This window comes from Pantherophis guttatus, chromosome 6 (genome assembly GCF_059756535.1).
Source record: "Pantherophis guttatus breed Tessera chromosome 6, ASM5975653v1, whole genome shotgun sequence".
Taxonomy (NCBI): Eukaryota; Metazoa; Chordata; class Lepidosauria; order Squamata; family Colubridae; genus Pantherophis; species Pantherophis guttatus.
In genome coordinates, this window is record NC_142068.1 from 35,535,673 (window position 1) to 35,552,849 (window position 17,177).

Sequence of the window (17,177 nt, forward strand, 5' to 3'; positions counted from 1 at the left end):
GAAGAAATGTATATTTCTTGGAAGCAGATCAATTTCAAAAATATGATAAAGAAAGGCTGTAGAGAAGACTGCACAGGAACTTGATACAATTCCAAAGATGGAGACTAAGTACATAACTACTCTGCCTTAAGGCAGCATGATGGCTCAGCAGTTAAGATGCTGGGCTTGTCAGTTGAAAAGCTGGCAGGCCAGGTTCGAAACCTGACTGCTACATGATGGGGTGAACTCCCTTCCTTGCTCTAGCTCCTGCCAGCCTAGCAGTTAAAAAACATGCAAATGTGAGTAGATAAATAGGTACCACTTTGGTGGGAAGGTAACGTTGCTTCAGGACATCATGCTGGCCACAAGACTGTGGAAATGTCTTGGACAGCACTGGCTCAATGGCCTTGAAACAGATGAGTACCGCCCCCTGTAGTTGGCAACCACTAGCGGAGTAAAATCTGCATTTACTTTTTACTTTAACTCTTACCTTCATTTTGATAGAGAAGACATTCACAGGCTGCATACCATATGCAGACAGTTATTTATCGTTATTTGCCATGGCAAATTTTATGATGTCTCTAGACCATTTGTTCGTTGATAAAACATGTTAGCCAATGAATAAACCCCTTCTGGCAGCAATGTCAATAAGACTCATCATCTCTGTCACTGGCACTATAAAAGAAGCTTTGGAGAATAATGGAATGTTACATGATCGCAGAACCTGATTGAAAAGAACCAATAGCAACCTGAGAGCTGTTTGTGAGCAAACCATGCAGAAGTGAATGTTGAGAAAGACAGTTCCGGGGCACTACCTGCTGATTTGAAAACAATACTGCTGTTTGTGTGTTTGTGTAGGCATAAATATATGCATTTTCTGGAATATAAATTAACTGCTTTTTATACTTCAGCCCAGAGTCTGCAGTACCTGCCATGGCCCAGTTAATGACTGGAAAATTCTAGCCTGACATGATGACCTTATATAATGGTATCACAGCAGGAAATGAGATAATATAAGCAGGCTTCTGTCATCAACATAGATAATGAGGGCTAAAGGAAATGCAAATCTCCTCTTCTAAAATGGCAGCATTTCAAGAGAAGGAAGGATCAAATCTTGAAATACATTTCCTTGCATTCAGTCAGCTATTAAGGATTGTTTTCCTGAAATAAAAGGTATAGTTTCTATCCATATTCCTTTTCTGTTTGGATGCTAAATAGACCCAAATATTATTTGTCAGAATTTGCTACATATTAACGTCAACCTGATAACTATGGAATTATCTCTCATACCTATATGGATGAAATCATATATCAAAATGAGCAGCTTCTGTATGAAAAGAGCAGGTGCTTAACAGTCTGACTTGGATTAAGAGAGCTATAACAGCTGAATAGAAAATGTTTCAGTTTTGTTCTTCTCAAAGAACTACAAGATGTGCGTTGCTTTTGAGTGTTTTGGCTAAGATCAAGTGTAGTAAAAGTGATCAATACCTTATGGAAAGTTCTCTGTTAGAAAGCCAGTGTCAGTTATTTATAGCAGAAGTCAGTTATTTCACAGCGAGTATTGACCAACATTGCCATAGATGGCTGTGTAATTCCTGTTTATGCAGATTGTAAAAAAGGTCATATACACATAATGAAAACTATTCTTTGAGGTGCCTTTGTAGGAGAAAAGTACTACCTGGAAAACTGTTTAGCAAAAACAAAAATTAAACTTCTACAGTTAGTTCTCCAAAGTCTGGATAAAACAAAGCTGTCATATAGAAAATAATGTGGAAAAACCTGACATAGAAACACAGCCTAGTTCAGAAACTAAGGTGTATTTCTACACTAAAGTATTTCTACATTATATACAGTTACCGTATTACTATGGAAAATGCCAATCCAAATCGGTCCAAGCATTCTTTAGAGGAAGATTGATTATGCCAACATCCTAATAGATTCTATACAATGAGAGACTGTAACATATTATTTCATTTCTCTTATATCAAACATAAAAGGAGACACATTTTCACATTCTGAACTTATTTTAAACTACCGAAAATTACAACCTACCCCAAAAATAAATCTTAGCCTGGTTTTTTGGGGTGGGCCTAATATATGCCCTACCCCAAAATAAACCCTAGTGAAGGGTGGGTGTGGCCAGTACAGGAGGCAGCTCTTCCCTTCCCCGGTCACATCATGGCTGCTGGGCCCCTTAACTACAGCCTGCGGATCAGCTGATCCAGCAAGGGCCGGAAGTTCTGTCTCTCCGGCTGCCTGGAGATATTTCCAGTGCACTCTTGCTAGCCCCAGCCCTGCCCACAGCGCCAAGTAATCTTGCAGCCGAGTGTCACGTTCCGGCCATCAGCAAAAAATTCAGACAGCCAAAGATGGTTAACTGACAAGCTTTATCCAATAAGCTGTAACAACTGGCACAGAGTGACAAACAGGAAATAGGCAAAGTCAGTGCTAATGTGGTTAATCCCTCACCCTTTAAATAGTGTCAGCTTCACTCCTATAGCTCCACCCCTGGAGCCCGCCCCTATAACCTCCCACCACTCAAGTGGCGTCCTCCAGTGATGACGATGTAGCCCAGTGTGCAGGCGATGCACACTGCGGACACACTTCACAGGCCTCGCCACCCATCCAGCCATAGCAGGCTTCGCACGGTCCTGGATACAGCAAAGGAACCTGCCAGGCCGCCCCACAGCCAGTAAGTCTTTAGTGGTCTACGGAGACCTTGCACCGCTCAGCTGTGCGGCACACAGGGTGACGGCTACATGCTGGCAGGCATGGGTTGTGGCACGGCATGTGGGCATGGCCTTGCCTACCAGTGCGGTGTGTGGGTGTGGACCCACTGCCCAGCTGGCAGCTCCTGGTGCGGCATGCGGATGTCCCTGTGCAATTGGCAGCCACGGCGACCCAAGGGCTGACACTGAGGACCTCTCTGTTCCGCAGCTCACCTTGTGGCTATGGAGCAGGAGACAAGGACAGTTGCACTCCACCAGGCCTGGAGCTCAGGTGTTGTTTAGGCTGCTGCTACTATGAGGCAGAAAGCCATGCGGCTCATCAGAATAGGCTTCTCCAGGCCTCTACCCTGCTACTGCTTGAGAAAAGGACAGGCAATTGTGGAAGATTGTGGGAAGCGCATGCTTATGATAGAAGCAAATCCCAGCCTGTCCCTTTCAAGTGATCAAATGTCTGTGTGTGAGAGATAGAATGAGAGAGAGAAAGAGAAAGAACGGAGGGGAGTAAGAAGAATTGCAGGCAACGCTGTTTAAAAGGGTTTCCTTTCTGCCATTTCTCCTCTCCGCTCCACCCACCTGCCTGCCCACTGTGCCTGGGCCTGCTGGCACCGTCCGCCCCAAACCAAGTGGCAGGGAGGCTTCGGGACAGCACCCTTCTAGCGCCCTCTGCCTTGGCAAAGCTGAAGCACGCGGGGGGGCACAGGGCTCCTCCGATGGTCTCCCCAGTCCCACCCCACTCAGGGGCGGCCCATACAGAAGATTAACAAAATAGAAATAAATACAGTTATATATATATATAAGATATATTTTGTATGCAATAGTACTATTGGACTGTACATGACTATAGATTAAAACATATAGAGTCATAAATGTATAGAGCGTTGTGGTACAACTATGAAAATAATGGTTATAACTATGATGTACAATATTATATATTTAAAAGAGACGATACTTTATGACTACGATAATAATGGTTATAATCAGGGTGTATAATACTATGTATACTTAAAACGGACTTGATACAGCCAGTTCACTGTCGTTGCAAAACTGGAAATGTGATGTATAATAAAGAGAAATGCATAATAAAAATATTTTTTTTTTAAAAAAGAAAGAATTGTTAAACGGAATAAAAACATTTGAATAGTTTTTTAAAAATGATAAAATCTTATTAGACAACCTGTGGCCCCATGGGTTGATTTTTAAAGAAACATTTCCTTACCTAAACAGAGAAACAGAATGACCATGGCTGGGCAAAAAAAGCAGTGGGAGCAGGAGCAACTTCCAACTTCCTGCCAGATTGCCTATTGAGTTTCCTTGTGGGAAGTTGGCAGGGAGCATCAGAAATTCCTTCCTTCCTTCCTTCCCTTGCCAACAGGAGGAAATGACTGCTGGGTGGAAGAGAGACCAATGGGTAGGGAGACTCGATGGGAAACTGTCACAGAATGTTTAAAATGAAGATCACGTGACCACACCACCAGCCCAGCAGTGCTACATCAGTTTATAGCACAGGAGCAGTGACAACTTCCCAAATTTGCCTTCTTCAGGAGTTATGAACCCCAGATTTTGGACACATTCAGTAAGTTAGCCATTTGAGGTACCTTGGTTCAAAAACTGCTGTCCTACTGTTTTTCCCAATTAATGGTCATGATAGCAAGAGTTTTAGTAGTATGTAGATATATGTTTCTGGGTGCTATCTCTGCTCCTCCCCAAATGATCTTGTCTTTATAATGTCCCCCTCGTTCCATTGCCTGGCCTTTAAATCAGGGGATAATTGAACTATAATATCACCCTAGGGAATAGGGAAATGTTCCTATCCCCTATGTCCCCTATAATAGGGAAATGTTCCTATCTTTTCTCAAAATCTATTCTCCTTTTACAAAGCTACCCATTTTAGAAAATCTTGTTTTCTGTATCCCACAATCTAGCTATTTAGCCTGCAACTTTAACCTTTCCCGTCTTCCCTACATCAGGACAGGAATGAATGAAAATACACATATTGATAGTCTTTCTTTTTTCCTAAATGAAACTGCTGTCATTAGTTTTTTAAAAGCACATCTCATTTCTGTGTTATTGTGGAGGTCAGATTATTTTCACTTGGAAGAAAACATAAGGATCACAAACATGTTATTAAATTTATAGCACTGTGCATCTTAAATAGATTGATTCTGAGAGATTAACTAATAGAAAGAATATTTTTAAAAAGTGAAAATTTTAAGTTATTTTACAGAAATATCAAGTGCTTTTCTTTCTTCCTCCCGCTGGTAAACGGAGACTGGATGGTGTTATGCTGCTTCTTCCATTTCAGTTTCTTCTTCAGGTGGAACTAATCAAATCCCCTACACCATATCCTTCAGGGCCAATTTAATCTGTGATGATTGGGGAGATGATATTCTGTCCTTGGCCACTACTATGTGGATGCCACAGGGTTCAATACTTTCTGCTCTTTTCTTTGACATCTACATAAGGCTACTGGGTTAGCTCATCAGGCATCATGGGATGAGGTACAGTAGTGGTTTTCATTTACCTTCGCTACCAGTTCAGAACTGTGAGTGTGCGTGCGCATAACCTTCTGTGCATGCACAGAGCGTCCGTAGTGACGTCTGGGCGGGTGGGCGTAGCCTCCTGCCACCGCCGGTACCGGTTTTCCCGAACCAGGGTGAACCGGTAGAAACCCACCACTGATGAGGTGTTATTAGTACTCTGATGATACCCATTTATAATATCTCTGCCCTGGTAAATTAAGTAATGTCTTATTCTGGAGGCTGGGAGAGGCTGGGTGGGGAACAACCAGTTTCAACTGAACCATGACCCATGGTTCCAGGACTATGCCATCTTTAGTGGGTGGCATGGCATAACCACGTAGCACGTATAACCACGTATAACAACATCTGCACAGTGGATAGTATTGTGATTAGAGCATCTAGCATCTTTGATTTGGGAGACCAGGTTTCAAATCCAGGCTGATACTGACCTTACAAGTAGACATCTTGGGCAAAGACTCCAAAATGTTTCAATTGCCTGCCTCAAATATGAGAGGAACATGAACTAGGGGAGTCATGCCATTTTAGACATTGCCTGGATTAGCAAGATCCATGACAGATGTTGGGAAATCAGGACAAGCTGATGATAAGTGGGTTACTGGAACAAACCATATATGCATGATACATACATCTGAAATTGATGGAATGCTACTACAATAACAACCCTAATAAGATGAGATATGTGAAATGTATGATGGAACTATAGTATTTATAATATTTTTGATTCCCAAATCATTACATTCTGTACTGTTTATCAGGCATGGAATAAATCATGCAAGGCAAATTTATATAATATTCTGGTTTTTTTCTTGTTATTAAAAGGGCTGTAATTAATTTAATTGACAAAACAGGAAATTCTATTAGCTACATTTAAATAAAATGTCATAAATATATTGGTTGTGATATGTAAATTAGGACTCTTCCTTCCTTTCCTATATCAGTATCCTGAATCCTGTATCCTGTCAAGCCATGAAGAAGAGATATAAGAATTCACTTTCATTTTCAACAGATGGTGCTTTGTAATTTGAAGAGCCTTTATACCTGTCATGCTAATATTTATGGGTGAGACCTGCAGCAGTTTCTTTTCATATAAATGGCCATGAGTTTTCATTGTAACCAAAGGGGAACCTCAAGTTCCTCTCAAACATGCTGTGTTGTTTTACTTGGCATCAATAATGGAAATAATTTTCCATTGTCTCCTTCTCCAAGGATTTTTTCTGTTCAAGTAGCCTATAACTCTGGATTTTCTATGAAGTTTCCATTGTGGTCTGATGTTGCTTTTTTTTTTTTTTTTATCAGCCTAGGAGGCCAAGATGCTGCCACCTGGTTGACCTAAAGTTTCTGAACTGAAGTACATTTTGCTGGCTACAATGTATTGCATTGTTTTGCTATGAAAATAGCACTTTATTAAAGCAAAATGTTGTTACATTGTGGAAGAAGTCATTATCTCTTATTCATTTATAACATATACTGTATATGGCCACTCATCTTATACAATATAATCCTAGGCATCTAGCAACAATGAGGCTACTATAAATATATCAAAAATAAATAAAAATAAAAACCATACTAATATTTTCTTTAAAAAAATAATATTGTGTCAACTACATTCCTATAATTTAGAAATTGATAGCTGGTTTAAAAGACATTTATTAATACTTGCCCCGAGTGAATTGAAGACCTGATATTAGTTGCAATTTTTGAATGAGATGCTTATAGTACATGCATAGATTAAATAAATTATTTACTTCAATAATAATTTACACACAAACATATTTATGACATTTACAACACAACAAGAAGTTGTAAATGTGTTTGTGTGCATGTGTGTGTTTTGCTTTCACTGCTCCTTTTGTTCTTTTTTTGGTTTGTTCAGTTGAATACAGGCCAAATAATAAATACCAGAAAGGATAAAAGTAGGAAGGCAAGCAAGTAGGGATAGGTGATGGAACAAGTGACAACATAGACTGAGGAAGCAAAAGCAAGAAAGTAGCCCTTGAGTCAGGGACAGAAAAATACTGTAGAATCTCAGTGGACAACCAGCTAAATATGAGCCAGGAGTGTGCAGCGGCAGCCCAAAAAAGCCAATGCAATCCTAAATTGCATTAACAGAGGGATACAATCAAGATCAAGTGAGGAACTACTACCACTCTATAAAGTCTTAGTAAGACCACACCTAGAGTACTGCATCCAGTTTTGGTCACCACACTATAAAAAAGATGTTGAGACTCAAGGTGCAGAGAAGAGCAACCAGAATGATTAGGGGACTGGAGACTAAAATGTTGCAATATTTTCAGGATCAGACTCAATAATATTAGTAAGAGTTAAAGGTTTAAATATATTTCCTTTTATTTACAATAGGCATTCTATATTCACTGAATATTCACAGATAGAAGCGAGGAAAAGGGTGTAGGTGGCTCCTTATATATACAATGGGTGGAGCTATATGTGGGAGTGGTGAATTATGAATACATTAAGAAGTGAAGAATAAGTTAACCCCTGATACCCCGTTCATATATTATTTACACATTAGAGAATAAGGCATTTACATCTGACAAATCCCCCTCTAAATGCCGATTCGTTATACAACACCAATTACATTCAGATTCAGGACAATACAATACATATAACTTAGAAGTTAAATATTTGTGTTGCTTAGAAGGTAAAGGCTTTGTCAATATGTCAGCTAATTGTTCTGAGGTATCACAATGCACTGCTTTAATAAATCCATCCTGAGATAATTGTCTCACATGTTTAAATTTTATATCTATATGTCTGGACCTTTGTCCAATGGCATCAGATCTAGATATTTCAATGGCTGCTTTATTATCTTCATGCATAACAAAAGGCAAAACAGGTTTTTTCCAAACATCTGAAATTAAATCATTAAACCATACAAGGTTATTTGCAGCTTTGGATAAACAAACATATTCCGCTTCTGTCGTTGAAGTGGCCACTAGTTCTTGTTTACCAGTGTACCAGTAAACTGGACAGTCATTTAAGAGAAATATATAACCAGATGTACTTTTTCTACATGAGGTGTCTCCAGCCCAGTCTGCATCTGCATAACATGTAAGCTTTGGTTCTTTATTGTCTTTAGGTTCTAATATTAAGCAAAAGTCTAGTGTACTTTTCAGATATCTTAAAATTCTTTTAACAGCTTCCCAGTGATACATTGTTGGTTTGCTGACATGTCTGGATAATAGATTGAGTGGTAAGGCGATATCTGGTCTAGTCCAATTAGATATATAAAGAAGTGAACCTATGATTGATCTATAAAATGTGTTATCCTTGAATTCGGGGGAAGATTCATCAGTATTTCTTAGAAAATCAGTTTGCATAGGAGTATCACAAGGTTTGGCATTGTTTAAATTGCATTTATTTAAAAGTTCTACAATCTTATCTCTCTGAGTAAGTTTGAATCCCCTTCTAGTCTTATTAATTTGGACACCAAGATATTTGTTTACTTTACCTAGAGATTTTAACGAGAAATGTTCATTTAGTTTGGTTACAAAGGTTTCTCTTCTCTCTTTATGTTTTCCTATGTATAAAATGTCATCCACATAAATCAATACAAATTCAATGTAATCATCATCCTTTTTGACAAAAAAGCAGTTATCAGCAGTAGTAGCGTTGAAGTCCATGGTTCTAAGTACTTTCACTAAACAATCATACCATCGTTTACCAGATTGTTTTAACCCGTATAAACTCTTGTTTAACAACCAAATTTCATTTTTGTTTGTGTATTGACTGTGAGGTGCTCTTACGTATATTTCTTTATCTAGTTTAGCGTGTAGATACGCAGTCTGTATGTCGTATTGAAATACATCAAGGTTGAGTGCTGATGCTACCACTAGAGCTGTTTTGACACTCTCTGTTCTTACTGTGGGGGAATACGTGTCAGTATAGTCCTCCGGATATTTCTGTGCATAACCTTGTGCAACTAGTCTAGCTTTGTATAGAGTATTGCCTCCCTCTAAGTTCTTAATTTTATATATCCACCTGGTACCAATAATTGTTTTATCCTTAGGTGCAATTGCAGGTGTAAATACATTTAATCCTTGTAAACTTTCCATCTCTTTTTTCATCGCTAATTCCCATTTTTCCTTTTCTTCACGAGGGAGTTTTAACACTTCCTCATATGTATTGGGTGTTGTTGGCTCACCATCCATATGCATTATGTAATCCTTGTATTTATTTGGCATTTGATTTCTGGTGTTTCTAATGGTTTTTTCAGGTTTACTATCGTTATCATGCAAATATCTTGCTTCCTTTTTTGTTAATGTGTCTGTCTTAATTTTGTGTTGGCTATTTGTCCAAATTTTGGTTTTGTTCTTATTTTTGTTGATATTTTGCTTTTCTATGATCCCTTCTTCATGAGATTTTGTACCTTTATATTTATTTGGAAATATTTCATTAAGATGTAATTTAGACCAGTTAGCCTGTTCATGGAACACAGCTGTTCTGGAGACTATAAATTTGTTATTGTTATCAATGAATCTGTACCCTTTAGTACCGGTTTCATATCCCATAAATCTGAGTCTTCTGGATACGTTTTCTCCCTTTCTTCTTAATTGTTTAGGTATGTGTACGTCTGCTGTGACTCCAAATATATGCATGTGTGCTAATTTTGGTTTTCTATTATACATCACTTCATATGGTGTCTTATTTACAATGCTGGACCATGTTCTATTTTGTGTGTAATTTGAATAATGCAAGGCTTCTGACCAGAATTGTTTGCTTAAGCCAGCATCTTCCAATGTGCATCTAATCATGGTTTGTAATGTGGAATTTTTCCTCTCTACAATCCCGTTCTGGAACGCAGAAAATGGACTAGATGTGTAATGTAACATTCCTTTGTCTTTTAACCATTGGGAGAATTCTTTAGACATGAATTCGCATCCCCTATCTGTCATAATTTGTTTTATTTTGATGTTGTGTTGTGTTTCTATGCGTTTGTAAAATTCTTTAAATTTTTGAAATGTTTCATCTTTGTGTTTTAATGTATAAACAAACCCATAGCGGCTATAATCGTCCACTATTGTCAGGAAGTAACGTTTTCTATAAGTGATTGATGGAGTTAATGGACCAACTAAGTCCATGTGTACTAAATCAAAAATTTTGTTAGTTGATCTAGTAGATTTTCTTGGCCTGGGGCTAGTTTTTAGTTTTGTAGATTTACATACTGAGCATTCCAAATAGTTTTCACAATTTTTTATTCTAACACCTTCTGCGTGTTCAGTCATTTTTTGTACTACAGGAAAACTGGCATGTCCTAACTTCCTATGTAAGATGTGAGCACACTCATCATGAATTGGCTTACCTATTTTTGGTTTTTTTTCATTGTGTGCATCTTTGTGATCATGAGATGTTTTACACTCATCATTGTCACTATTGCTAATATTTTCATCATCTACTTCAATACAATCTTCCATATTTGAGTCAATGTTATGCAACCATTTTTCCTTAGTTATCAGATAAGGTAGGCCTCCTTTAATCATCACTGTGCCTATATTTATTTTATTCTTCTCCAAAATCGCTTTTCCTTTTGAAAAAACAATGTTAATGTCAGAATCTCTACTTAGTTTTATGGCACTTAGTATGTTATGAGGTATCTCAGGTATTAGCAATACCCCCTCTATTTTTCCTAGACCAGGCAAGGTTACATTCCCTCTACCTAATACTTGCACCTTTTCTTGGTTAGCTACCTTTATTACAAATTTATCTTCTGCAAATGAAGACAATATATTTTTGTTATTAGTGGTGTGATTAGTTGCTCCAGAATCAATAAGCCAATTATTGTTCTCATTTTGCTGTATGTTAGTGTTGTCTTGTTTATTTAGCCCGTTCAGTGAGCCAGATTTTCTATCCTTTGAATTATCTCTGCCCCCTCTATTTTCTTTGTAATTTGGTGGGCTCCTATATCTATGTCTATCTATGGAAGACTGTCTATAATTGTATTTGTTTCTATATTCTGACCTATGCCTTTCTCTTGAAATTTTGGGACAGTCTCTTCTATTGTGTTCCCTGGATCCACAATTGTGGCATTTAAATGTTTCATTATATTTTTCTTGGAAAGCTACTTTCCTATATGGTTTGTGTTCTGTGTGATTGCTAGAACGATTCCTTCTTGAATTGTCTTCTGCTATCAATTTATTGGATAGACTTTCTATGGATAAATATCCTAGATTGATAGTGTCTAAATGTGACATAAAATTGTCCCATGATGAATCAAGTGAGTTGATAATAACACTTTTCATTGTTTGGTCTGAAATCACCTCCCCCCTCAAATGCAGCTCAGCTCTTATTTTGTTTAAATATATTAAATGCTCACTTATGGAAACCCCTGGTTTTACCCTAGGTGAAAAGAAATCTTTAGACATCCTTGTGGTGGTAGCTACACTGTCACTGTGAAACAAATTAAACATGCATTGAATGATTTCTGAAACAGTCAGATTTGGCTTAATGCTATGATACATTGCAGGAGACACACTAGATATTATTAAGAAAAATGCTCTATGGTGTAAACAATCTATTTTTAGAGTCCAAGGTCTTTTTGGGGGACTAGTGATAAAAAATAATAAGTTTTCCTTCATAAAGACAACCTGGAGCTGTTGATACCATTCTTGCAAATTAACGCCATCAACCCTTAGCTTTGGGAAGTCACTGGGTAAATTTCCGACATTATTGTGTCCATTACTTACAACCTGAGGTAGTCCGTGGTCTCGCAAGTGTAGAAAATTGCAAAACGGCATGGGGATGCTCGCAACGAGAGTCTGCATGGTCTCCTCGCCAGTTCATGTCTTCCCGGACCGTCTGCGTAGTTTTGCGCATGCGCGTTGTCCATTTCTTCTTTGGAGTCGTCGTGGAAGGTTCTCTCCATTGTGGCTCGCTCGTTCTGCTCCTCTTCAGATGAATCGGTCTCTGGTTCGATTTTGGGAGTCTTGACGACGGCGGCTGCTCTTCCTCTTCCCCTGAGGGCTTTGGTGCTTACTTCGGTCTGTGGCGTAGGGCGGTACCAGCAGGGCTCTCTGGGTTCGGGCGTCGGCGTTCTCGTAGTCAAGATGGGAGCGGGCAGGTCTTGAAGCATCGGCTTGCTCGCTCGCTTCTTCGGTAGCTGTTTGTTAATTTTTAGTTTTGGCCCAAATGCAGCAAAAAGCGTTTTCATTGCTGATTTTATTTGGGAGTTTGTTGAATCATCTTCACTTTCTGATTCTGATTCTTCTGAGGAGTTTGAATCTTCTTTTTCATTTTCGTTGTTTGATAACGTTTTTCGCGCCAGAAATTTTGAATTGAGCATTTTGATTGGCTCTGCTTCGCTCACCCTGGAGGCCTGTTGAAACCAAGATGGCTGCCATTCAAAATTTCGCGCGGGATCACCGTTTTTCTTCTTCGTAATGACTTTCTCTGCAGTCATATCACTCACTATTTTTGGGTCTTTAGACTTTTCATTAGTGATGTTTTTCTCTCTCGCTGCTCCGCTGTTCTTCAGCATATCTTGGAGTTTCGCGATGAGGCTTTCATCATTCTTCTGGCTCTTTAATAGTTTTAATATCTCTGACCTGAGTTCGTTATTCTCTATTTCGATTTCCTTCTGGTCATCAATTTCATCTATTATTTCTTCGTCTTCAGTGGTGTATTCTTCGGATTCTCTCGAAATTGCGTTTGTGGATTCGTTGATTATTTCTTGTTCTGTTTCCATTTCTTTGCTGTAGGCCCTGGTGTTGGGCCTATCTTTCTTAGACATTTTTAAGTTTTTTATTGAGTCAATTAACCATCCTCTGCTACCAGCTTATTGCAATATTTTCAGGATCAGACTCAATAATATTAGTAAGAGTTAAAGGTTTAAATATATTTCCTTTTATTTACAATAGGCATTCTATATTCACTGAATATTCACAGATAGAAGCGAGGAAAAGGGTGTAGGTGGCTCCTTATATATACAATGGGTGGAGCTATATGTGGGAGTGGTGAATTATGAATACATTAAGAAGTGAAGAATAAGTTAACCCCTGATACCCCGTTCATATATTATTTACACATTAGAGAATAAGGCATTTACATCTGACATAAAAAATATGAAGAACGGTTACAGGAACTGGGCATGGCTAGTCTAGGGGAGACATGATAGCAATGTTCCAATATTTGAGGGCCTGCCACAGAGAGGAGGGAGTCAAGCTATTTTCCAAAGCACCTGAAGGCCAGATAAGGAATAATGGATGGAAATTGAACAAGGAGAGATTTAACCTGGAAATAAGGAAAAATTTTCTGACAGTGAGAACAACCAACCAATGGAACAGCTTGCCTTTGGAAGTTGTGGGAGCTTCATCACTTGAGACTTTCAAGAAGAGATTGGACTGCCATTTGTTAGAAATGGTGTACGGTCTCCTGCTTGGATGGGGGGGTTGGACTAGATGACCTTCAAGGTCCCTTCCAATTCTGTTAATTTGTAATCTAATCTGTAAATTTAAATAGGAAAGCTTTAGCTTTGAATGCTTTTTGCAGATAGCAGAATATTTAGCTGCAAGGCCATTTATGTGTAGATAGTTTATATAATTCAGCTTGCTGTTGGCTGATTAATGTACGGAGATGCCGTTTCCAGGCTCCAGTTTGAAAAATTAACAAATGCCTTTGGAATAGAAAGGAGATACTATGAAATGCATCTCCTTTTAAACTGAGCTCTTCCTTTTAGCTATTTGAAAGGAATCAAAATTAAGGCTGCAGCATCACTTAATGCAGTGATTAAATGAGAAAATTATATCTGTCTCAATAGGTTAAATGGGAGGCTGCAGAATGCCATTTAATTGAAGTGGGATTTGGGTGCACATCAATCTGAAAAAGAATGACCCTGAATATAGAGCCTTGCAGAAGAGGTTTCTTTTTTTCTGTCCAGAAGGCCACATAGGAATACTCCAGAATATGCAAAGTCTGCAACCCGTGGCTTAATGAAACTGGGAGACAATCAAAAGATGTTTACCCACCATCCTTGTGTTATTCACGAGTTCACAAGCCTGTCAAACACTTTCAAGTTAATTTGCAATCTCCCCCATGTACTTTTGTCCCAAGGAAAGATTAAAATTAGATCTGTATCCTAGCACCAAGCATTACTAGGGGTTGTGAGCAGCTGCCCCAGGGTGAAGAAAATGGAGTTCCTTGCTTACACTTCATTGACATTCATTAAGGTGAACAGAAACCATAGTAGGAACCCGTCTCTTTTTGACATTTCAAGCCTTTTACTCAGTCTTCTCTCTGTTGTGGAATTTTTGCTGAAGAAAGGAGCACAAGGTGTGGAGAAATGACCAGCTCTTTATTCAACAATCTTTGGGTGTCTGTTTTTCAAGAAAGAGGGACCTGAATAATAGAAAGGCAGAGATTCTTATACAGTACACTAACAGGTAGAGAGGCAGGAAAATGAAGGCATCTGTGTAGGAAGAAATATCCTTCTGGGTTCTGCTCCAAGTGTGGAAAAAGACATTGGAAACATGGAGACTGCTTGGAAAGATGGTTTAATGGTGGACAGGATCACATGGCTTGAGTTCCTGAACAGGAAAAAAGGGACGAGATACAGCGAGTCCCCGGGTTTTATGCTCTCTCTGGCTTTGAACTTCCTGGGGCCCCGAAAGAGTATCCTGATTGGTTGTCAGACTCCCGGGGGCTGGGGGTCTTAGCTAGCCTTGCTGGCTGATGTAATCTTCCCAGGTGCCATGTGGTAAATTCTGTCCTAGATGGGTCCTATTGTGTTGCAGATTATGGTCCATTAACAATGGTGTGTGGGGGAGAGGCAGGAAGCTGCTTTGTCTTTAAAACATGTTTCTCCATTTCTCATGCAGGAAAACATTATATTCTGCCTTTTTAATATTTTCTAAAATATTTCATTCTTCCAGGAAAGGGGTGAGTGCTAACTTCCTACATCTGAAAAGTGAGCAAGATTAGGGGGGGGGGTTGAAATAGAAGAATTGAAGAAAATATTTGTAGCTCAGGGTTGAACTGTGGGATCCTTTTGTGTTATAGGAGTTTGCTTGTTTTCTTGCAGAAGTTTCATTACCAAATTAGTAACATCATCAATGCTAGTGCTGATAATGTTGCCTAGTTTAGTAATGAAACATTTGCAAGAAAACACTGAAGCTCAGAGAGCCCCAAGGACCCCACAAATAAGTGTTAAACAAAAGGAAAAAGTAGTTTCTATTGTACAATAAAAGCCACACTTTTGCAACGAGGCAGGCAAGTTAAGGATTCCAGTGTTAGGTGGGATAGAACCGTGAGATAAGCAGGTACAATGATTAAAGTAAAATGCCCATAATTTCCTCATTAACAAGACTTCCTCATTGAGGCTGCCCCTTGAACAAATCTTTAGGCAGACAGATGAGGGCATTCAATCTGGATTAGTCACTAGGACCAAAAGTTTAGTCTTCCGAGCTTTCAGATTTGGGCCGGAACCCATCCTTAGGGAACTTCTCTCTCACCAGAGAAAGAGAGAGTGCTTTCTCTTGCAGCAGCAACATGACTTTTCTCATCAAGATTTTCCCTTCTAGAACCTGCTTCAATAATTTCCCAGCAGAATCAGGGCTTTTAGCTATGTGAAGCAAACTAACATAGCTGCTCTGTTTTAGTGATCAGAGCTTGTTTAGCTGTTTAGAGCAGTCCCTTGCATTGCACAGATCTAATTGAAAAGGTAGAGTATCTATCCTTCAAAAATGGCTGAGAAATTATTTTAGTTTGTTTTCTGAGAAATAAGTTATACTGGGTTCAATGAAATCAGTTACAGCCTATATTTCTGAATAAACTGAGGCATTAAAAGAAAAAATAAACTTAAGGTTCAATATTGATTTGTTTTTCTACAAATGTCATCCATTTCTACAACATGGTCCTTCGATAGCTACAACAGCAAAGAAAAGCAGTTCAATTAAAAAAAACCTGCCTTAACATAACAATTTCAACTGATATAAATTATCTTAGTAATTGAAACTATAGATTTTTTTAAAATTGAAAGAAGGAAACATGACTGGTCACTAGAAGAAATGAATGTTAGAAGAAATAAATGCTGCAGAAACATGTATTTATTCTTGTTTATATATCAAACAATAAAAGGTTTAAGAAATATATGTTAAATTCAAATTCTACAGAAACTAAGCCACAGAATTTTTATTTAAAGTACGGTAAGTAAAGCTCCATAAACTGTCTAATCTCTTTGTTCCAAGAAATATATTCACTTACAGACATTACAATAGCAGCAATAACATCAGATCTTTTAAATTTTTCAAAAAAACCTGAAATTACTGAAACACAGACCAGTTCCTGTTAAGTTAGCATACCACAGGGTACATCAACTATATGCTAATGTTCAACCCAAAGTCAACATTTTGCGCAGACACAAAAGGAATTGATTACTTAACATTATAACAGAAGAAAATTGCTTCCATCTTGGGACCCGAGAATAAGCTTTTATTTACATTATTTTAAAACATTTTCATGTTTTTAAAAAAGAAACCAACCTACTTAGAGTTCCATTTCTGATGGAAATCAGCCACATCTTAGTACATTTCCAGGTGGGATTTTTGAAAGAGTCACACATTTGAAGTATGAAAACCACACAACAGAATCCTTAGTCAGGGTTCCTTATTTCATTTTCTTTTCTTTAAATAAACACAGCTCTAAAAACAAAACAATAAACAAAAAAGGTCTTGTTTTCTACAGTATTTTCAAACTGTTTTTGATCCATTCCATTCCCATTTGTATTGATCAGTGCTTACCAAAGAAGAACAAGAAAATAGTTTTAAAAATAATTCAATGTAAGTACATTATTTAAGAACAATTGATAGCAAAAATAAAAGGTAGCTTTTCTTTAAATTAATGTTTGCTTTGCTAAATAAAAAAGGGAAACATTAAATACAGAGAAGTTGCAACAGTCACTGAATCTTAAAATCCCAATTGC

At 38.2% G+C, this 17,177-nt stretch overlaps 1 protein-coding gene and 1 long non-coding RNA gene across 2 annotated transcripts in view; one reads left to right on the top strand and one right to left on the bottom strand.

Moving 5' to 3' along the window:
• Positions 1–706, bottom strand: part of PXYLP1 (2-phosphoxylose phosphatase 1) — a 44,899-nt gene extending 44,193 nt beyond the window's left edge. The window contains exon 1 of the mRNA XM_034439438.3: positions 470–706. The gene's annotated coding sequence lies outside the window, so the exon portion shown is untranslated. The remainder of the gene's footprint in view (positions 1–469) is intronic.
• A 71-nt stretch (positions 707–777) lies between these two features.
• On the top strand, positions 778–6,678 carry LOC148113087 (uncharacterized). The gene is made up of 4 exons (XR_015728612.1): positions 778–1,152; positions 4,081–4,281; positions 6,187–6,307; positions 6,545–6,678. It is a non-coding gene; the product is annotated as an uncharacterized LOC148113087 (long non-coding RNA).
• Positions 6,679–17,177: the final 10,499 nt, after the last annotated feature.